General features: G+C 42.5%; 1 protein-coding gene across 1 annotated transcript in view; it reads left to right on the plus strand.

Annotated features, from left to right (window-relative positions):
* The window catches only part of SLC16A10 (solute carrier family 16 member 10), a 170,196-nt gene that overhangs the window by 77,190 nt on the left and 68,987 nt on the right, over positions 1–24,019 (plus strand). The window lies entirely within an intron of this gene.

Below are 24,019 nucleotides of genomic sequence, written 5' to 3' on the forward strand. Positions count from 1 at the left end.
AGTTGGCATTTCCTAAGGGCTGCTGGCTTTATGTCCACGTATATTACATTGTCATAGTACAGCTCAGAGGTGATTTGAAAGTGTGTGTAACTGAGGCAAAGTGATTGTCCACTAGGATGGGACTGAGTCTTCTAGCCAACTGGAAATGAAAGGTAGGGCTCTTTAATGAGTATGCATAGAGGTCAGTTCATTTGATAGCAGCTTGGGCATCACATGCATTTCTGAGTGTCAGGTATCACACCGAACTAGGATGTGAAATCTGATCCTCTTTCTTCAGTCCCACTCTTCATTCTGCATTCTGGGCAAGGACCTCTATTTAGTTGTATAAAATGAAGTTCATCTCTCTGGCACTGTCGAAGTCATGACCCTGACTCTCAGTCACTCATTTCTTTCAGGTGCAGGAGCTGTGGGGAGGAGAATGAATGATGCTGGTTTTGATTAAGAACTGTAAGATTTGGACCTTAATATCTTGTTTATGCCACAACTTTAAGTGTTAAATCAGTTCATGATTACAACCCACCATATCATTATTTATACTCTTAGTAAGCATTGCAGGCTAGGATTAGCTCTTTCCATCACTTTAGGCCAGTTACATGGCTGTTTTCTTGTAGTTGAGCAACACCACTTTAATACAGAATACTGTAAATACAAAAATAAAACAGAGCCAAAGATCCTGACTCTCCTAGTTATAGGTTAAAAATGAGTGACTGAACAAAAAGACAGTAACAGAAATCAAGATTCTTAGGGCTTGTCTACAGAAGGGGTTTAATCTGCAGTTTTTTGCTGCACATCAGTTAACACCCATTATGCAAGCCACAGTACTGGCAGGTATGTGGGATGATGTGCCCTCTATCAATGTGCATCATTGTGTACACATAGTGGTGCTTTGCTACGAACCGAGAGTGTGGCATTCTTGGAAGGTATCCCATGCTCCTTGGCTTCATTGCTGAATTGTGCACATTCTGGTATGTCTTTCACTGTGCATTGTAGGATACATAGCAGAAGCCAGGCTAGCTTAGATTTTTTAAAAAAATCCCATGATTTGTCTGCCTCCCCCACACCCAATACTTAATGGCTGGGCTAGTGCCATTTTTGAAATGCTGCTGGCCAGCATAAATCCAATAATGATCCACAACATTATGCTGGCAACCTTAAATATGCAGAGGCTGCTTGTGTAGTATTTCAGTAATCAGAGCTAGATGGAATTCGGCTTGAGACAAATGAGGAAGAAGAGGACACTTTATTCTGGTGGCTGGCCACGAGCGCTTCCTGCACCAATGCTTCTCCTCAGATGGTTATGAGATCCAGAGTACGGTGTGGCTCCAAGCAACTGCTTGAGGAGGCATGTTGTAGGGCTTCTGGAATATTATCACAGCTATAGTAATAAACTGGAATCCAGGATTGAATGGACAAAATCTGGCTGTACACCAGCTCAGAAAAGGGGAGTGGGCCCTGGGAAAATCTGGTCAACTTGACCCCAGAGCAAGGGATGACACACAGGAAAACAGACAGGTCAATGCATCCGATGAAGTGAGCTGTAGCTCACGAAAGCTTATGCTCAGATAAATTTGTTAGTCTCTAAGGTGCCACAAGTACTCTTTTTCTTTTTGCGGATATAGACTAACACAGCTGCTACTCTGAAACAGGTCAATAATGGTTGTTCACAAAGCAATGTGGGATAGCTGTTGGAAGACTGCCAAAGTAGTTCAGGACAGCATTGCATTCACATTAACATTAGACTGGACTAACTTGCTTTGCAGCAAACTTAGTTCACTTTGAAAGAGGACTCTAGAGTTCTCAATAAATGTGGAGTCAGTGCACTATAATGTATTGCATCATGTGTACACAAGCACTTTCAAAGTGGGTTAACTGGAAAAATTGTGGATTCTCTCTCTCTGTCAGACACACACACACACCCTAAAACTGCTAGTAGTCAGATTTCAGAGTTTCCTGGGCCATTAGTTAAAAATGTGATTATCTTTATAAACTGCCTCAAAGGTAGTCAGCAGAAAACAGTTCTCCCTATAACTCCTAAAAGGAAAAACAACTGATTACAAGTATTTTTTTATCTGTTTGTTCCTTGTTTGTTCTTCCTACCACAGCATTTTCAGACTTTAATAGGTGTCAAAGGTCAAACTCAGTTTGTCATGCAATCTAAGTGCATATATTTTGCTGTTAATTATTAAGACTACCGCTTCCTTTGAAGCACCTGAAGGTTCAATATATTTATAATGTGGTACTTGCAATATTATGACTGAGGATGCATTTTAATTTTATGCCTTTATTTTCAGCTATTTCTTACTTTTTTGGGGGAAAAATTACTACTTGGTATAAATTTTTCATGCTTGTCCGTTCAAAGGCTATTTTATTTTTTAAAGTCTGTAGAAAATCTGTTCCTCTTCTGAGGTTTTATAGCAGGGTTTCTCAGACTTCATTGCAGCACTATCCCCTTCTGACAATAAAAATTACTACATGACCCTGGGAAGGGAGGACTGAAGCCTGAGCTCCCTTCCCTGGGCGGGGGGCTAAAGCTGAAGCTTGAGGGCTTCAGCCCTGATCACATGGGACTATAACCTGAGCGCCCCCCCCGCCCCGACTGAAGCCCTCAGGCTTCGGCTTCAGCCATGGGCAGTGGGACTTTTGACTTTGGCTTCAGTCCCAGGCCCCAGATAAGTCTAATGCCAGCCCTCGCGACCCCATTAAGACGGGGTTGTGACCCACAGTTTGAGAACTGCTATTCTATAGCACAGAAATAAAGTATTTTTTCTTAAGAAACTTTCCAGGTGCTTATTTTGTACTCATAACCTTCACAAAATGTTTAAAAGATCAAGCTTGATGTTGATGAAATTCCCCACCATGTTGGCATTGGATGCTCCAAGACAGAGATTTTTGATGCCCCACTCTTAGAATTCAGTAGAACTAGTGTTTTACTGACTGCTTTAGGGGAGAAATCTGGTTTCTCTGACAGACTGCTGTGGATGGCTACAGTGATCCCTTGTCCTTACCAGTCAATAGGATGGTCTTTAAATTGTGTTCCCCGGCTTCATTCTTATAGTTCATCTGGGTTTACATAACTGAAGGTTGGAAGGAAAATGGCTGACATGCTCTTTGTAGAAATCTTGTGCCAAATCTGATTGATTTCCATAATTTTTTTTAAAAATTTTTATACAGTGACTATGTGGGAGCAAAAAAGTTTGCCTTCACTAAAGAAATTCACATATGATAACATGAACATAAATGAAGGGCAGGCAAATGATGAAACTGGAGTAGGAGGTGGTTGGTAACTTGTTGGCATATGATCTCCTCTCTCCAGAGACACACCACCTCAGTTCTCCAGCCCATAAGATTTGTTTGTTTTTTGATCTCCATCTAATTATTCTGAGTAGTTTGGCCAGTTACAGATCCATTATCCATGACCTTCCAAACTTTGCTTGTTTGAAGGTCATGGATATGTTGTTCTAGATAGGACCTTTAATTTATTTTATGTTAATTGTAAAATGTATTAAGGAAATGGTATAAATCACATATGGTATTTCCTGATCCATGCTATAGTACAGAGGTGGGCAAACTGCGACTCATGGAACCATCCTGCCCGGCCCCTGAGCTCCTGGCCCGGGAGACTAGTCCCTGGCCCCTCCCCTGTAGTTGTGCTGCTGCTTGGGCAGCAGGGCTGCGAGCTCCTGCCACTCTGAGTGACATGGTAAGGGGGTAGCGGTGGCGCACGTGTGGTGGTGGGGGGGTTGAGTAGGGGGTCCCAAGGGGCAGTCAAGGGACTGGGCGCAGGGGGTGGTTGGATAGGGTGGAGGTTGTGGGGCGGTCAGGGATTGGGGAATAGTGGGGGTTGGATAGGGCATGGGAGTCCTGGGGGGGCGTGTCGGGGGTGGGAGTGTGGATAGGGGTTGGGGCAGTCAGGGGACAGGGAGCAGCGGGGGTTGGATAGGGGGTGGGATCCTGGGGTGGTTTGGGGTGGGGGGGTCCCAGGAGGGGGAAGTCAGGGGACAAGGAGCAGGGGGGGTTGGATGGGTCGGGTGTTCTGAGGGGGACAGTCAGTGGGCGGGAAGTGGCAGCTAAACTGCACAGCCACTATATATGGTCAACTGCTTGCTGACTTTGAGCTAGGATCTGTACTTTTCACCATCTTCCCTGTATCAGATGAGCAGGAGAGTGACAGGGAGCCAATTTCTGAGGGGGGCAAATTAGGAAGTTAAAAGTGAACGTGATTTGAGTGACTTAGAGATTGAGAGATAGGAAATATAGAAAGGAGACGTAGATGGGGAGAGAAGAGAGGAGGGAAGAGCTCAGGATAAAAGTGTGAAAAAGGAGAACCTCCCTGCAAAACAAAAATTTTGAAATTTAAGATTGAAAAATCTAGGAGGATGAGAACAGAGGAAATTAAAGAAAGAAAAACAAAGTAATACCATGCATTGTAATCCACATCCCTACAATCCAATCCCTTATGACAGGTGTGTCTCACTTTCACTTTAGAAATATTATCCTACACATGTATATTTTCTTCTAGGGCTGGATAGCTTTTCTGGATCCATAAAAGAATATAATTTTGCATAGTAGAGAATCACTGGCAGGTTTAATGAGGTGATTGTTAGTTTTGAAATTTAAAAATTTCTATTTGAATTAAAGTGCAGTTTATGAACCTCAATGACTGCACTTTTTTTTGGTATTTTCTTTGTAAGTATAATTAACTTAGTCAGACATATAGGACAGACTGGTACATTCTACTTCCTGCCCAGCACACACACTTGCTAACAGGCAGTTGGTTTTTAGCCACTTAAAAGTTACCACACAACAAACTTACAGCCCTGAATGCATCAAGGAAAATAGCTTCAGTTTTGTTTCATATGGTTCTGTGTAATGTTGGAAATCTGGAAAACATCAAAAGTCTGATGGCAAACTGTAAGACTTTTTTTAGTTTGTTTTTCAACAGACTGAACAGTATGATATAAAATGCAGCATACCCTTCTCAATGTTTTAATCAGAAGCAAATGAAGAGATAAACTCAGAGAACTGATAGGTAAGTCTCATGGGAAGAAAGTCTGAGATAAAGGAATTCGGAAGTGCTAGGCACAACTGCAAACTATCCCAATGTGAAGAAAAGATAGGAAGAATGGTAAGGGGCCAATATTGCTCCATTAGGAGCTCTTTAATTACCTGAAAATCAGAAAGGAATCCTCCAAAAAGTGCAAACACGGACAGCTTGCTAAGGAGGAGTACAAAAAAAATCACAAGCATGTAGGGAGAAAATCAAAAAGGCTAAGGGACAAAATGAGTTACAACTAGCAAGGGACATAAGTCAAGACGAGTTCTGTAAATACATTAGGAGTAACAGAAAGACAAAGACAAGTGTAGGTCTTCTACTTAGCAGAGAAGGAAAGCTGATAATTGATGGCATCAAGAAAACAGATTTTTAATGCCTATTTTGCTTCAGTTTTTACTAAAAAGGTTTTATGATGACCAGATACTCAGTACAATTAATATTAACAACAAGAGGTAAGAAACTCAAGCCAACGTAGGGAAAGACTATTTAGATAAGTTAAGTGTATTCAGATCAGCAGGGCTGATGAAATTCATTGTAGGGTATTGAAGGAACTAGCTGAAGCAATGTCGGAATCTTCAGCAATCATCTTTGAGAACTCATGGAGGATGGGGGGTGTCCCTGATGACTGGAGAAGGGGAAACATAGTACCTATCTTTTTAAAAGGGGTACAAAGAGGACCCCAGGGAAATATAGACCAGTCAGCCTAACATTAATACCTGGAAAGATACTGGAATAAATTACTAAACAATTAATTTGTGAGCATCTAGAGGATAATGTTATAAGGACTAGCCAGCATGGATTTGTCAAGAACAAATCATGCCAAACCAACCTAATTTCCTTCTTTGTCAAGGTTACTGACCTAGTTGCGGGGATGGGGGAAGAGAGACATCAAATCTACTGCTATCTTGATTTTCAGAAAGGCTTTTGACATAGTCCCATGTGACATTCTCATAAGCAAACTTGGGAAATGTGGTCTACATGAAATTACTATTAGGCGGATGCACAGCTGGTTGAAAGATGATACTCAAAGAATAGTTCTCTATGGTTCACTGTCAAACTGGGCGAACTTATCTAATGGAGTCCCACAGGGTCTGTCCTGGGTCTGGTACTTCTCAATGTTTTCATTAATGAGTTGGATAGTGGAGTGGGAGGATATGCTTATAAAGTTTGAAAATGACAGCAAGATGGGAGGGGTTGAAAGCACTTTGAAGGACAGGATTAAAATTCAAAATGACATTGACAAATTAGAAAATTGGTCTGAAATCAACAAGATGACATTCAATAAAGACAAGTACAAAGTTTGCAATTCAGAAGGAAAAATCAAATGCACAACTACAAAATGGGGGGTAACTGGTTAGGCAGTAGTATTGCTGAAAAAGGATCTGGGGCTATAGTGGATCACAACTTGAATATGTCAATAATGTGATGCAGTTGCAAAATATCATTCTGGGGTGTATTAGCAGGAGTGTTGTATTTAAGGCATGGAAGGTGAATGTCCTGCTCTGCTTGGCACTGGTGAGTCCTCAGCTGGAGTACTGTGTCCAGTTCTGGGCAACATACTTCAAGAAAGATGTGGATAAATTGGAGAGAGTCAAGGTGAAAACAACAAAAATGTAAAAAGGTTTAGAAAACTGATCTATGAGGGAATGTTTTTTTAAAAAAACAAACAAACAAAACTTGACATGTTTAGTCTTGAGAAAAGAAGCCTGGGGAGGGAACCTGATAAGCCTTCAAATATGTTCAGGGCTGTTATACAGAGGACAGTGATAATTTGTTCTCCATGTCCACTGAAGGTAGGATAAGAAGTAATGGGCTTAATCAGTGGCAAGGGAGATTTAGGTAAGATATTAGAAAAAAACTTTCTAACTATAAGGGTAGTTAAGCTCTGGAATAGGTACTAATCCCCATCACTGGAAGTGTTTAAGAACAGGTTAGACAAACACCTGTCAGGTATGGTTTATTTGGTCCTGCCTCAGCACAGGGTGCTGGACTTGATGACCTCTCAAAGTCCCTTTGAGCCCTACATTTCTTTGATTACATCAGATGCACATTCCAACAAAGTGCATAAAGGATGTTTATTAGAGTTGGCTGAAACTCAGGATTTCTGGTTTTCAGGTAACTTTGATATTTTGAATTTTCTTGTGAACTGGAAATTCTGGGGGTTGGGGGAGAATTCCCAGAAACATATAGTGTTTCTGAAATAAAATGTGTACCCTGGGATCCAAGCATCTTCTGACTGATAAGAATATCCATTTCAGTACTGCTGTTCAGATATCCAGAGCTACCTGCTTGGGAGCCAGCTGGCCCAGCTGCCTGGAAGCCCTGGGGTTCCTGGCCCAAGGCAGTCTGCATGGTGGAGCAGTGCTAGAGCCACAGACCCTGGAAGCCCATCCCAGGACCTGCCAGGCTACCAGCTATCTGACATGGAGCTTGGAAGCCCTGAGACCCTCAGCTGGAGCTAGGGTTCTTGGGACTTCCAGATTGCCTTCTGTGCATGTGGCAGTCAAGCCCCAGTTAGAGCCAGGACTTTCAGGCTCCCAGCTGCACAGCATGGAGCCTGAAAGCTCTGGCATGGCAAGACTGCCTCAGTGCCCACAGAAACTGGAAGCCTAGACTCACCAGTAGTCCACCAGACAAGCTGGCAGGGAGCCAGGCAGGCTTCCAATGGATTGCTGCCTGAGATTTGACTAAAATTCATTTAACTGAAACTGTTTTTGCGAAACACAGTGGATTCAACTAATCTTTTTTTGTTGGAAAATTTCCAATCAGCTCTAGTGTTTATTATTGAATCAGGAATTCCATTCATAGTGTATTGCAGGTATGGGTGTGCTTTGAGTTGTACTGGAAATGGGAGGCTTGAGTCTGGGCTGAATATATCTAGGTCACTGTATAACAGAGTGACTTTACCCTTAATAGCTGCTGAGCCCAGGGGCTAGTAAACCCTGATTACTGAGGAGGCACACCTGGATTGGATCAGATAATTCATGATAAAGGGAAGAAGGGGGCTGTAGTGAAGGAGGAAGCTCAGGAATCTGCAGGAAGTAAGAAAGACTTCTGCAGGGAAGACCCTCATACCAGGGCATTTGAAAACCAAAGCAAGAAACCTGAGGCTTCAGCCATGTAGGGCCAGAGAATGGTCTGCCAATGCAGCAAAAGCCCCAGGCAGGAAGGCTTGGGAGTAGGGTGAATTGGAGACTGTTGGGAGTGAGCAGGCTCCAGCAGAAAGACCTGAGACATGGGGTTTCCTACAGGCAGGAAAAGCCTGGGAGTGACCCAAGAAGAGGGTAAACTGGAGAACTGTGTTTTGGAACTTTGGGGCTTTATTTATGTGAATAAGCTCATACCCCTGAGAAAGGGTGGTGAATGAACTAGAAAAGCCTGTGTGTAGTCTAAGGATCCTTTTGAAGGAGAACTTGTTAGCAGGGCACTGCAGAGGCACCCCTGGCCCTGATGGGGTGCATGGGAGGCAGCAGAATACACTACAGTCACCTAGATAAAGAACTTAGTCTTTAGAAAGGTCAGAAGAAAGGAGAGCAAGTTGTGATTGTCAGAATATGGTCTGCCAACCAACCTACTGAACAGTATTAGAACTTGGAAGAAGTTGCTTGCTCTTAGAGGTTTTGAGATAATATTTAAAAAGGGTGAAGGCAAGGGTAAAATGGAAAAATACACTAAATTCTCAACAGTAGAATTAATTTGGAGCTGACATTGTTGACACAAATTCCATAGTAAAGACATGAGAGATTTATACTTTATATCAGCATTCAGTAGATAAACATGAAATCCCTGAGAATTCATCATAAGGCAAGAGAATGTTTCTGAAATACATTTTTTTTTGCTGGCATGTTAACTTCAATTCGCAGTTGCAATGCTAGCCAAATATTCCATTTTCTTTTTTTATTAGTATTAAGTTTGACAAAATTTATGTAAAGTACTTGCAATACATACCCACTAATTCTTTTGAATCCTACACCTCTCATTTTATTTTTTTGAATTTATTCCTTAATCATTGGTTTCAGAGTAACAGCCGTGTTAGTCTGTATTCGCAAAAAGAAAAGGAGTACTTGTGGCACCTTAGAGACTAACCAATTTATTTGAGCATAAGCTTTCGTGAGCTACAGTTCACTTCATTGGATGCATACTGTGGAAACTGCAGAAGACATTATATACACAGAGACCATGAAACAATACCTCCTCCCACCCCACTCTCCTGCTGGTAATAGCTTATCTAAAGTGATCACTCTCCTTACAATGTGTATGAAAATCAAGGTGGGCCATTTCCAGCACAAATCCAGGTTTTCTCACCCCCCCCCCCCCCCATTGTAAGGAGAGTGGTCACTTTGGATAGGCTATTACCAGCAGGAGAGTGAGTTTGTGTGTGGGGGGGCGGAGGGTGAGAAAACCTGGATTTGTGCTGGAAATGGCCCAACTTGATTATCATACACATTGTAAGGAGAGTGATCACTTCAGATAAGCTATTACCAGCAGGAGAGTGGGGTGGGAGGAGCTATTGTTTCATGGTCTCTGTATATAATGTCTTCTGCAGTTTCCACAGTATGCGTCCGACAAAGTGAGCTGTAGCTCACGAAAGCTTATGCTCAAATAAATTGGTTAGTCTCTAAGGTGCCACAAGTACTCCTTTTCTTTTTCCTTAATCATTGTTGCCTAAGCTATTACTGACCTGGTTCTTCTTCGAGTAGTGTCCCTATGGGGTGCTCCATTTCAGCTGTGTCATTACCCTGGATTTAAGGGGCGTTACCCCAAAATGTAATCAAGCCAATTGCAAATGTATTGTGTGCATTCAGCCACCATAAATTAATAAAATAAAACACCACATAGTTAAGGGTTAATTAAAAAGTAGGCACATAAAGGCAAGGTTAAACTCACTGCCAGTTTCTGCTAATCTAAATAAATAAAGGTTCTTTATTGACTTTTTTTTTTAGTTTAAGTCTAAGTGCCTCTAGTATTAAAAAATTAAAGAGGTAATACTCCAATAGAGGTCATTATAACCTATGAATTTTATAAAAGTGATAAAGAACTAGCTAATACAGTGTATTTTAAAGCAGTCCACTGAAGCCATCCTGAAAGATGTTTTTTCTAACACCTTTTCTCCCCAGTGGGTGAGCAACTGGCCACTGCGTACCTGCTGTTAATTACTGAATTTCCACTCTGGGAATGGTAAATATCTGAAATGTTCTAAACCTCCTTGAGGAGGTTCATCTCCACCAAGTCCAATATCTGTTGCTCCTTCCACCCCTGTCTGAGCAGGACAAGAGCTCCAACTGAGGAAATACCTCATGGAGAAAGTCATGAGACCCCAGTCAGATCCAGGCCAGGGAGACACTCCTGTACTTTGGCTGCAGGCATCATGCAGTGCACCTCTGAGCATGAGCTCTGAAACAGAGGCTGGAGCAGATAAATCTGAACACCTGTTGTCTCGGGCTTCTCAGGAAAGTAAGAGGCGCTTTCAAAGGCAAAAAAACAGATCCCCCTCTAAGTCTGGTTCTAGGAGAAGGGATCCGTCTCTGACTCTTTCCGATTTGGGTGAGTCTTCACATGCAGACAAAAGGACTTAGGTCTGCCTAAGCCTCCCAGCCATGAAGGGAAAGTGCCCAGGAACAAGGCTCCAGTGGTACCAACACCATTGCTGACCATGACCTTTAGTAAGACAAAGGACTGACATCCACTGGCACCAACCAAGAGGTCCAGATGAGACACTCTCTCCCAGAAGATACTAGCTTGACCCCATAAGGATCCACTGATCACTAAGTCTGTGGTGATACCTGATCTGGTGAAACTGACAACTGGGTTTCCTCCTACTCCAGGAGGGACAGAGACACATACTACCCTGGAGGATATTTCCCCTCCTCCCCCATATGGATAATCATGTAAATACATGTATGTCTTTTGTCTGGTGAAAAAAAATTCCCTGAAACCTAGACCCTCACCCGCCATTTACATGAATTCTTATGGGGAAATTGGATTTGCTTAACATCATTTTGCTTAAAGTAGCATTTTTCAGGAACATAACTACAATGTTAAGTGAGGAGTTACTGTACTCTGATTCCTACACATGGGCATGATCCTGAACTTGTCTGCAGCAAAGGGCTACCTCCTTGCAAACAGAATCTATGCCACAAGCAGTCTGATAAATTAAGTCACTCAAAACCACGACCCTCTTTGCTAGGCCACATAGCCTCCTACACTACATAACACCTGTCACCAGGCTAATTATCCATTGTCTGGAAGTCTGGGTCAGGTTGGTGTGTATGCTAGATGGACACAGCATGAACACTATGGTGATAATTCCCATTAACTTCACTCCCTGGGAAGAGGGAGGAGGGTTTGGAGCTGGTACACTGCGAGAGAAGGGGAACCAGATGGGTTAGGAAGCAGGCCAGAGAAGGAGCAGTGAGGGTTGAGAGTGAAAGGCCCAGAACTGCTCAGCTGAGCTACATTCCAGGAGTTCTGCCTCTCCTGCTGGACAGAGCCCCCTTCAGTTTGGCCCTTGCCAGATAGTGCCTGGGCAGGGGATGTAGATGAAGTTTCAGGGTCAGGAGGGGTGTGAGTCAGCAGGGGGGCCAGGACTCATGAGTGCAGACTTATGCTCTCCTCCCAATCCTGGCCCTTCAGCGTGTCCCCATTCATTTCCCCTGTGCAGGGGGAAGTGCGCAAGACAGGTGAGCTGGGTCTCAGTAGCTGCAACCTTCCCATCTCGGCAGGGAGCGTAAGGGTTCCTTGACTGCCAGATGGTGAATAGTTCCCCTCCCCTTGTGGGTTCTGGGCATCCTTTCTTCTCTCCCACCCACACCTGGACCTCTGGGTACCTGGCACCCCTCCCACTCCTATAAGGGGAGGTGCTCATGGAACATTAATCTCTGAAGGGGCGCTCAGCAAAAAGTTTTTCGCAACCTGTCCTACATGATGCTCAGCAAATTACTTAAGCCGAAGTAACTTGCAAGTTTGTCAGGTGGCCACTGACTGTGTAGTCCTCATTTTCTGGGTGTCTAACCTGAGACTGTGGGACATGATACTCTGGAGTTCTAATCACTCATAACTGAAATTAACTTTAATGGGAGCTGTGGCTGATCAGCACCTCTAAGGGAATGTGCTCTGGATAATAATTACAGGATTGGGAATCATGAGGGTCCCGAGTTTTAATCTGGCTCTGCCATTCATTATTTGGCCTGGGACCCCTCTCTCTTTGGGTCAGTTTCCTCCTTTGTAAAATGGGGCTGGTACTCTTATCTCGCAGTGTGAGTAAATTAATCATGAGGTACTTGGATACTATGGTGATGAGTGCTCTGGAAAAGAACATGAAGTGAATAATTCTGTGTTCATTCATGTGCAAAGAGGCAGAATTAAGGTTACACAGGCAACCTAAATTCTGGTATTTGCTAACTCTTGAGTGCTTGATTTTTGCCTCCTAAACAATTTTCTTTGAACATAATTGGGGTTTTTGTTATAAATGAGTATGGCAGGAGAGGAAAAGGACTATTTATAATCTCCTCAGTTACTTAACAGGTCTTGTGCGTATCGTGATGTTTCCATTAAGTTGTGGACAGTTATTTTAATTCACTTTGGCGGAGTGTGTTTTTTAAAAAAAGTATTAGAATGAGGTAGTGGCTTGGAAAAGTTTATAGAGGCCATCAAGGAGAGGGGGCAGTCTGAGCAGTGGGGGCAAAAGGGTGAAGTTCTGTAATCAAAGAGTTAGGGAATTTGAGGTGCTGCTTTACAGGAAATAAAGAAAAATTACTATTGGTGTCACAGTCCCAATACCTGTCCCAATCTAAAAGCTATCTTGCCATTACTGGCATAATGGTATTTACTCCATGTACACAGTGTTGTTGTAGCTGTGTTGGTCCCAGAATATTAGAGAGACTGGGTGGGTGAGGCAATATATTTTATTGGAGCAACTTCTGTTGGTGAGAGACAAGCTTTCTTTAAATTTTTACTCTACTGAGTCTTAGGATTGTGATAACAGCAGTTGCAATTTAGAATTAAAGTACAGTGTCACAACTGTGTGCAGAAGCTTGCAGATGGTTTAGTTAGCTCTAGCTCATGTTAGTAGTTCCTCACTTTCACAAACACTGCATTTACATGAACACAGGTTAAAAGAATATAAAAACTCTTCTGTTACCTTTCTTTTGTTAAAACAATTTTATTTCAGGTCCTAACTGAAACAATGAAGTCTGTAGGGTTGTTTGACTTGATTCAGATATTGTTCTTTTCATGGGTGTGTTCATCAGCTGCATCCCCTTGGTTTGCTTAAAAATACACAGCCGACCTTGTCTTAACGTAAAAAAGGAAGCTCAGTTTTGTTTTTAGAGATTGTGAAATCCACATAATATAGCAAAATCATTGTAATACATGTAAATGTTTTTCATTTACTTACTGCTCTAGGAAATTTGCAACATAGCTTTTCAAAAAGTTCAGTAAAATTTTATTTTGGGATCAGACTTGGTGAAATGGTTTGTAAACATCAAGCTAGTTCTTGAACCTCCTGCTTTGTTTCAAAACAGGCTTGTATGCTAACAAGCTAAAGCAAATCTATCTTTAAAAGGATGCCAGGAGCACCTTTAAATACTGTAATAAGCATGAAATTAGCTTTTATATACTCGTGTGTGCACAATAGTGTTAATAATATTAATAATGAGCATTATAGTAAAAATCAATGCGTGGTTTCCTTTCTAATTCCTCCTTTTTACGTTGCTCACCTTTCTCAAGCCAATTATTTTGTGGCTGAAGCTTTCCATGTTTGGTAAAAACCCAAATAAATATTTGTTTGGAAATTTATAGTTAAGCTAGTTCCAGCCGTCTTGGAGTTCCGAGACTGAAATCTATGTGCAATACATAGTATGGGGAAAAAATACAAGTAAATATATCTAGGCACATTTGGGTAGAAATAGTATTCTTATGCTTGACAATGTTAATAGGTATCAAGTGGGTCTTTGACCGGCTATCCCTAAGGTACTGGGTCACAATCGAGCTGAGTAGAATTAAGCCATGTGGTCTGAGAAGTTTCCTTTGGACCTGTTGCAAACACAAGGGCTAGGGGATTGATTGGTTGCAGCTGTCTCTCTCTCTGTGGCCTGATCTGCACTTAAACAGTGCTCAATCAGAAAACAAAAAATTTAAAAGAAATTAGATAAGTTCAAGGTGATGGTTTCCTTTTAAACACAGTGTTCTATTTCCACAGTCTAAGATGGCTTGATTTTAGGCCATATTTCATGGACATTCTATGTTTTATTAGTTGATAAAGTATAAATTGCAGATTAAACAATATTTGTCAACTTATTCAAATGTTACTATTTTACTGTAGAGAGCACCCACAATGTGCTAGACACTAAGCACGGTAAAGAAAGCATGTTCCATGCCCAGAACAGTTTGTAGTCACATTTTCTCTCTCAATTATTTTCTTTCCTCTAATGTCTTCTAAAATTTTCCTTGATTACATGCATTTTTGCTTTATTTTTTTCTTGCATTAGGGGAAATTATTATTTTATGTAAAAGAAAATGTTTGCCAAATGGAATATTACACAGTGATATAAGATTGCTTAATTTGTACCAGGGCTTGCAAGGACTGAGCCCCGTCATATCTAAGCTTGGCAGTTCATACCCACGCACCTCTGGGCTTGCTGTATCAGTTATGAATGTAAAATAAATTGCTTGAGCTCCAGCACCTCTTTCATTACAAATTAAGCACTGAATAAAGAGTCTCCACGGATCTTATTTCTTTACCTGTTTGTTTATAATTTTCCACTGTCTCTGTGAGCGCTTGCTTTTAATTGCATTTCTTTCTTTTCTTTTTTTTTTTCTTTTTTGTTTCAGAATAACAGAATCCCCAAACAAAGTGAGACACAGCTAACTGAGCAAGTACAGGGGAATCTGGGCCTGGTCTACGTACAAATTTTGTACTAGTTTACCTACTTTAATTAGGAATGTGCTTCTCTTTATTTTGGTTTTTTAAAAAAAGGTATACCAGTACCACCCCTTAGGCTGCCACTTTCAGCTGCCCTGAACTTTAGTCGTTCAGGGGTGTAAAAAAACCCAACCCCCTGAGCGACAAAAGTTTTAGTGCTGAAAAGCGCCAGTATAGACAGTGCTGGCGATAAAGCTACCACCCCCTCATTCAGGGTGGTTATTTTTTTTATCACCGGGAGAGCTGTCCCCCGGAGATAAAGCGTGACTACGCTGCCCACGTTACAGTGCGGCTGCAGCAGTGCTGTGAGGAATAGGGAGGAGATTTATATACACACAGAACATGAAAAAATGGGTGTTATTGTACACACTGTAAGGAGAGTGATCACTTAAGATGAGCTATTACTGGATACAATTAATTTAGGCTTGACTAGAGACTGGGAGTGGATGGGTCATTACACAAAGTAAAACTATTTCCCCATGTTTATTTCCCCCCCCCCCCCCCCCCAAACACTGTTCCTCACACGTTCTTGTTAACTGCTGGATGGCCCACCTTGATTATCACTACAAAAGGTTCCGCTCTCCTGCTGGTAGTAGCTCACCTTACCTGATCACTCTCGTTACAGTGTGTATGGTAACACCATTGTTTCATGTTCTCTGTGTATATAAATCTCCCCACTGTATTTTCCACTGAATGCATCCGATGAAGTGAGCTGTAGCTCACGAAAGCTTATGCTCAAATACATTTGTTAGTCTCTAAGGTGTCACAAGTCCTCCTTTTCTTTTTGCGGATACAGATTAACACAGCTGCTACTCTGAAACCTGCCTGAAAGTGTTTCTTTTCTGAATGGGGATCTGCTGCTCTATTAAGCTTGGAACTGATATGTTTTACCCCTTTTCCGAGTCCCTTTCCTTCCACCACTACTGCAGTGACTCAGCATCTGCATTTCACATCTTCTATAGGTGAACCTGGTGAATTGTAATGATGTTGCTGCCTAGACTTTATATATAGCACGTGCATGCTCTCTCTTTCCCTCTCCCGCCCTCCCGGAAACCAGAAGTAGATCTTGAAAATCTCAGCTTGGTCACTCTCCTCTTCCCTGCCCCTATGCCCTCCCAAAAGAGGCTTGATTATGCAATACTATGTTTTGGGGGGATTTTCTTCTTAACTTCAGACAGTTAATGGAGGCTTAAGTCTTGCAGCATGAATGTTGATTTTCAGTATATTTTTTTTTTGCCCTAGCTGGTATAATTTTCTTGTGCATAATAATGCACAATTCTTTTTTGAATCCTAAGCTTGTTGCCTTAATGTCTTTTGTCAGTGAATTCTGCTGACTACCACATGCTTACAAAAAACATGTTTTTATTAATTAAGAGATCATACTTAGTATTCATCATACAGCCTTGATTTTGCCGTTTCCTGATTTTTTGATTGCTTCACTTTTGCAATCTTAACATTTGTTAGAATGTAGTTTTAATTTCCTGGTTTTTTTGTTTTTAAAAGAAGAAATTCTATCATTTGGAATGCAGCTAGAAAACAGTAAAATGTTGTTTAATGTAGGCTTTTTTTATTCAAGGAGGCGAGTGTGCCAGTGTGACAGGTTTCAGTCAGTCCTCCGAGCCCCTAGGGGCGATGGAGAGCTATGATCCCACTGGCAGGTCTCAGTCACACCTTTCGGGTGCTGGGGAATTAGTGGGGAAGGTGTGCCGGCACGAGTCTGCAGCGCGCCCCTCAGGCAGGGGAGCGCCGGCACGAGTCTGCAGCGCGCCCCTCAGGCAGGGGAGCCGGGGTAGGGGAACTCAGGCCCACCCGACTCCGCTGCGTTCCAGCCCCTGGGCCTGGTCAGTGGCAGGAGGCGAAGGTCCTGCCGCTGGGTCAGCGGGGCCATCCGTGCCCGCTGACCAAACACACCCACCCCACGGTGCAATTCTGCCCCTGGGCTACTTCCTACCCGGTCTCTCCGGCGGGTCTCTCTGGTCCCTCCAGCTCGTCCGAGTATTCCGCTGCTGGCAGCTCCAGCTCCCCCTCTGTGTCGGACTCACACCGGCCCGGGCTGCAGCCGGGCATTCAGCGGCTGGCAGTCCTGGTTGCCACAGGCCTTCCTCCCGGTCCGGGTCCTCCTTGCCCAGGGCCTCACCTGGGTCAGCAGCAGGATCGCGAGGGAGCAGCCTGCATCTGTCTCCCTCCCTGGTGCTCTCCTCACTAGGCAAAGAGCCCCACCCTTTGTACTTCCTGTCCCACCCCTCCCCTTCCGGGGATTGGCGGAAGCTTGGCCTGGCCCCGCCCACTCAGGCTGAGAGGGTGGCTCTTTACCTTCTGGTTCGGAGGGGAGCCACCCTGGCTCCCTACAGCCAGTGACTGCATTGAATGGAGAGGGAAGGCTCCCATTTTATATGTGCTCTGTTGAGGAAAATTTTATTACTCTGCATGCATGAAGTATATTTCTTTAAAGCCCTATAACTTTGCTAAGTCAGAACAGATTTTTACTTGATCACTGTATAGGGTTGCCAACCCTCCAGGATTGTCCTGGAGTCTCCAGGAATTAAAGATTAATCTTTAATTAAAGATTATGTCATGTGATGAAATCTCCAGGAATATGTCTAATCAAAATTGGCAGCCTTGCCACTGCAAGGTACATGTATGACATAAGGACAATCTCTGTGCAAAATTTCTAACTTCTACTCCAAATTAAAACTGTTTTTAAGACACTTTTTAAATAATAGCAAGTATGTGTTGTTTTTTATTTTACCCTCTTCATAATCAAATTGTGGAACTGTTTATGGTCTAAATTAATAATTCACCCTCAAGTGGACATCATTATCATACAGGGTGAAAATTTTGACAAAGAAGCAATTAAAAAGGCCCTGTAGAGTGAAAATTCTTAGGCAATCTTAACGGTAGCAATTGCTGTGTGATCCAACTTGTAATGAGTGCAATACATTCCTCCAGTGGGAGAGCCATGGAATAAGTAGGATTTTGAACAGTGAAACTAGCCCCTAGCTCAGTAGAGTAACTGCTGATATGCCGGTTCCCATATACGTTTGTGGCACAACCGATTTCTTTCCCAGCTGCAGATTAGTTTCAAAAGAACGGTATTGATAAGTCTTCCTCTCTCCCTCCATGTTCCAAATTCCAAGCAACCTCATGAACACTGCTGGAGAGTTGCTTTTCTCCTTTGGCAGTCAGAACATTTTTTGTATAAATGTGAACGCAGTCATATGTAGAAGTTGTTAGTATGCTGTATGCATACCTGTGATATTCTGGCTCTATTCTAGTGCTGTTCTGTGCAGGAAGAGAGCCAATAGCCAGGAGAAATGTTGTTTTTAATTACATAAACCATCCCATAAAATTTCCATTTGTCTTGCTAGCAGCATTTGTAATTTTTTCACACTCCTGCATATGTATGTTTGGGATGTTTATTGTGACTTGTATTTGAAACCGCAGAGGACAATTATGTGGCAGGGGCAGTATAATGAGTAAAGTTTTGGGGCAGGGCCAGTGCAAGACTTGATACATTTTCATTTGGGCAAAAATAAATTGAGAATTCCATGAATGATTGAATTAAATGTGTGTTGTCTTTTTTTAAATATCCATTCCTGTGCGTGGTCAGGACGTTGCACTCAGGCTTGTCTGTCTTAAGCTAAATAAACTAATATGCTGTGCACATTCTGTACTCCGTTTAAAATGTCTTAAATTTATTTTGAGGCTAAGTTTCTTCAAAAAGGGTAAAGTCAATAATTTCTCATTCAATTGCTATTCTTATCTGTCAAACTTGATTCTTTTTGACTTGGGGAAAAAAATGATGTTGGTACAAAAAGCAACTCAAAAATACCTTCGTAGTTTTTCTATAAGATACAAGGGGTCTGTGATGTTAGTGTATTAAGCCTCTCAATACCACTTTGAGGTAAGGTAAGTATTATTCCATGCTTTACAGATGGAGGAAACTGTTTAGATGAAACTGAGGGACAGGAGGTTCAATGACTTGTACAAAAGTCTCAGCAATTATTTGGCAGAACTGAGAATAAAATCCAAGTCCCCTGACTCCCAATTGTGTACCTTAGACACAAAGCCATTTTTTTTCTTTGTCATAACAGGTGATTAAAAAAAAAGTAACTCACAATAGGCGTGACAATTTCAGACTAGACTTTTTTTTGTTATGAAAATTGATTTTCAATAAGTCTTGGAACACTGGAGAAGTTCCAGAAGACTGATAATTTTGTACCAGTATTTAAAAAGGTTAAAGAGCATGACGTGTGCTAGTTATAGGTCTGTCAGTCTGACATCAATCCCAGGGAAGATAATGGAGTGGTTGTGATAGGACTTGATTAATAAAGAATTAATTAATGCCATTCAGCATGTGTTTATGACAAATAGATCCTTTCAAACTAATTTTCTTTTTCTGATGAGATTACAAGTTTGGTTGATAAAGGTGATAGTGTTGATTGATGTAACATATTTTTTGACTTCTGCAAGGCATTTGACTTGGTACTAAAAGAATGGGTGTGTTTCTAATACTGTCCCAGAGGGACTGGTTCTTGGACCTATGCTAGTTAACATTTTTATCAATGACTGAAAGAAAATATAAAATCATCTCTGATAAAGTTTGCAGATGACACACAAATTGGAGGAGTGGTAAATTAATGAAAAGGACAGGCCACTGATACAGCACGATCTGGGTCACATGGTAAGCTGGACAGAAGCAAACAAATATTTGTTTTATTACAGCTAAATTTACATATGTAGGAACAAAATGTCCTGGGAGCCCATGACTCTGAAAAAGATTTGGCAATGGTGATGGATATCAATTGAATATGAGCTCTCAGTGCGATGCTGTGGCCAAAAGAGATAATGTGATCTTGGATGCTTAAACAGGAATATCTTGAATCGGAGTAAAGAGGTTATTTTACCTCTGTATTTGGCATTGGTGGAACTGGTGCTGTAATACTGTGTCCAGTTCAGGTTCCCACAGTTCAAGAAGGATAGTGATCTGTTACAGAGGGTTCAGAGAAGAGCCATGAGAATCATTAAAGGATTAGAAAACATGCCTTATAGTGATAAAGTGAAGGAGTGCAATCTATTTAGCTTAACAGAGAGAGGATTAAAGGGAGGCTTGATTAGTCTACAAGTATCTGTATGGGGAAGATATTTTATGATGGTCTCTTCAGTCTAACAGAGAAAGGTTTGACAGGATCCAATGTCTGGTATTTGAAGCCAGACAAATTGACTGGAAATTTAGTAAATTTTTAATAGTGAGAGTAATTAACCGTTGGAACAGGTTACCAAGGGTCATAGTAGATTCTCCATCAATGACAATGTTTAAACCAGATTGGATGTTTTTCTAAAAAATATGCTATAGAAATTATTTTGAGGAAGTTCTGTGGCCTGTATTATCAAGTTGATCACAATGATTATCTGTATGATCACAAAGGTCCCTTCTGATCTTAGAACCTACAAATAAAACTGGTTTGTGGCTTTTGACATGCAACATGCCTTCTTTCACATATCTATTCACCTGTATGCAGTGTTGTTGTAGCCATCTTGGCCCCAGGACATTAGAGAGACAGGTGGGTAAGGTAATATTTTCTACTGGACCAACTTCTGTAAGAATTCTGTGTAGCTTGAAAGCTTTCATTGCTCACCAACAAAAGTTGGTCCGATTGAAAAATATTACTCCACCCACTTTGTCTCTCTAATTTTGTCACTTAACTTACAGAAAATACCTGAGATTCCTAGTGGGAGCATCTCACTATTACAAGTACAGTGTTTCTTCATCTAAACTTTTTTGAGACTTATGCATTCGGTTAACTTATTTTCTCTACTTTTGCACCACCTTCTACTTCTAGGCAGAACTGAAAGAGAGAATGTGCTGAAATACCATGAGAATAACCTTTGTCATGGTTATTGTGGTTCAAGCAGAAACAGGAAGTACTCTATCTTATGTGAAGTTCCTGTTCTCTTGATCTGTTCATGCCATTTTGCAAATCAGATGTTTGAGTAAGCATCTTAACCAAACCTTTTGAAATTTTCCCATCTCTAAGTGGCTGACATTGTTACTGAGCTGCCACAAAACAGTAATTAACATATGTTAATAAACTAGTGGTCTCAACCTGAGCTCCTTGTCCACATGTAAAAGCATTGTCTCCTTATACTCTTCAACTCCATTTTTATCCCATGGTCATGTAGGTGTTTCCCACGCGTCTGAAGGACATCACCCCTCCATAGAACACATTTTAGATGTTCAGCAGCATGCAGGAGGCGCTGGAGGGGGAAGGAGAGGAGCAGGGGCAGGAAGAGGTGGAGGGAAAGAGGGGTGCACTTTGGGGAGGGGGCAGAGCGGGAGCAGAAAGAGGCAGTGCTGGGTGGGACCTTGGGTGAAGGGGTGGAGCGGGGTGGGGCTAGGGTACAGCGGGGGTCGAGCACCCCTGGGAACTCAAAGTCAGTGCCTCTGGTTCCGAACATTTCAGACCCTTTTATTCTAGAACAGGGTTTGAGACCTAATCATGTGAGGTGACTTCATTGCTGTCTTGGAGGAGAAAATCACAAATTAAAGAAGAGGCATGGGGCAGAGAGTGAACTAAGAAAGTTACCTTGGAAGAAAGTCAAGCAATTAGGTTTGAATGTTGGATGATCTCTGGGGGGAAAATTGCAAAAAGTGTTTGTAGGTCAACTGCATTACTGGTGCAGGTAACACCCAATTTTACTTAACATATTAAATTTACCCAGCTTTCAATTTCTGCCGCTGTTCAGGTACATGTTGAAATATTGACTCTAGAGGACTGGAGAAGGGCAAGCTTAATGCCTGTCTTTAAAAGGGGAACAAAGTGGACCTGGGGAATTATAGCCTGATACCTGGAAAGATACTTGAACAATTACTAAACAATCAATTTGTAAGCACCTAGAAAATAGTAGGTAGGTAGATAGATAATGGCCAACGATTTGTCAAGAATAAATCATGCAAATTTCCTTCTTTGACAGATTTATTGGCCTACTGCAGAGGTCCCCAAAGTGTGAGGTGTGCCCCCCTTGGGGGATGTGGAGGAACATCTGGGGGACATGGCGGGGCATGGGCCAGTCCCCACGGGGGCAGAGAAGGAGCGCTCCCTGCCCCCAGCTCTGCTCTGGTCCCATCCCCAGATCTATTCTGATCCTGCTCCCAGCTGTGTCCCCGGCTCCGGTTCCTGTCCCTAACCTCGGCATGACTCTGCTCCTGGCCTGGGGCCGAGGCTTGGGGCAAGGCTGGGAACAGAGCCTCACCTTGCTGCAGGCCCAGCTGCTCGCTCCGCTCTTGCCCTCAGCCTCGACCCCATTCCCAGACCCACTCCCTGCTGCAGTCCCAGCCTCGGCCCTCCTTACCCCAGTACATGTCCCCTGTCCCCGTCCCCACACAATCACGGCCCCGCTCCTGGCCCCAGCTCTAGGGGTGGGGAAGGGGGCACAGATGGGTAAAGGGGGTGTGACCCTCTAAAGTTTGGGGACTGCTGGCCTCATGGATAGGGGGAAGCAGTAATGTGTTTTATCTTGATTTTCATAAGGCTTGTGACACAATTCCACATGATGTTTTCCTAAACTAGGGAAATGTAGTCTAGATGAAATTACTATAAGGTACCCACCCTAACTGGTTGAAAAACAGAACTCAAAAAGTAATTGTCAATGGTTTGCTATCAGACTGCAAGGGCATATCTAATGTGGCGCTGCAGGGGTCTGTTCTGGGGCTGGTACAGTTAAATATTTTCATTAATGACTTGGATATTGAGGTGGAGAGTATGCTTCTAAAATTTACAGATGACACCCAGCCTGGAGGGGTTGCAAGCACTTTGGAGGGCTGGATTAGAATTCAAAACAATCCTGATAAATTAGAGAATTGGTCTGAATTCAATAAAATAAAATAAAATTAAGTGAAGTGCAAAGTACTTCACTTGGGAAGGAAAAATCAAATGCACAACTACAAAATGGAGAGCTGCCTAGGCAGTAATACGGCTGACTAGGATCTGGGGGTTATAATAGATCTTCACCTGTTGAATATGAGGAAACACTTGATGTGGTTTCCAAAAAGGCTAATATCTTGCTGAGACACAAGGTGGGTGAGGTAGTATCTTTTATTGAACCAACTTCTGTTAATGAGAGAGACAAGCTTTAGCGCTTACAGAGCTCTTCTTTAGGTCTTCGGTATCGTTCTGAGCTGTATTAACAGGAGTGTTGAATGCAAGACATGGGAAGTAGTTGTTCATCCCAACTTGACACTAGTAAGGCCTCAGCTGGAGTATTGTGTCCAATGTTGGGCACCAGATTTTAAGAAAGATGTGGACAAATTAGTGGGAGTCCAGAGGAGAGCAACACAAATGATAAAAGTTTAGAAAACCTGACATATGAGGAAAAGTTAAAAAACTGGGTATGTTTAGTTTTGGTAAAAGAAGACAAAAGAGGGCCTTGCCAACAGTCTTCAAATATGTTAAGGACTGTTACCAAAGGGATGGTGATCAATTTTTTTCCATGTCCACTAAAGGAAGTACAAGCGGAAATCAGCTTAATCTGTAGCAAGGAACATTCAGGTTAGAAAAATTCCTTATAGTTAGAAATAGTTAAGTACTGGAACAGGCTGCTGGTTGTAGAATCCCCATAACTGGAAGTTTTTTTAAGGAGAGGTTAGATAAACACTGACAGAGATGATCTAGGTGTATGTTGGCCTTCCTCAGGGTGGGTGGCTGGGTGGTAGTAGTGGTGGTAGACTAGATGACCTCTTGACACAGGCGTCAACTTTTCCTTTTTGCTGGGGGTGCTCAACCCCTGCTTTGCCATGAGGCTCTGCCCCCACTTCGCCCTTCCCCTCAATGCCCCACTCTTGCCCTGCCTCTTCCTGCCCCCATTCCAGTCCCTCCCCAAGGTTCCTGCTCAACCACCTCTCTTCACCCTCCCCTAAGTCCCTCCCTGAGCCGCCAAACAGCTGTTTGGCAGCAGCACCCCCTGTCAGCTTCTTTGGCGGCAGCGCGGTCCCCATCAGCTGCTGGGCAGTGGCGGCGGTGCCCCTGCCATCAGCTGATGAGCGG

The sequence above is a fragment of the Caretta caretta genome, chromosome 3 (assembly GCF_965140235.1).
Source record: "Caretta caretta isolate rCarCar2 chromosome 3, rCarCar1.hap1, whole genome shotgun sequence".
NCBI lineage: Eukaryota > Metazoa > Chordata > Testudines > Cheloniidae > Caretta > Caretta caretta.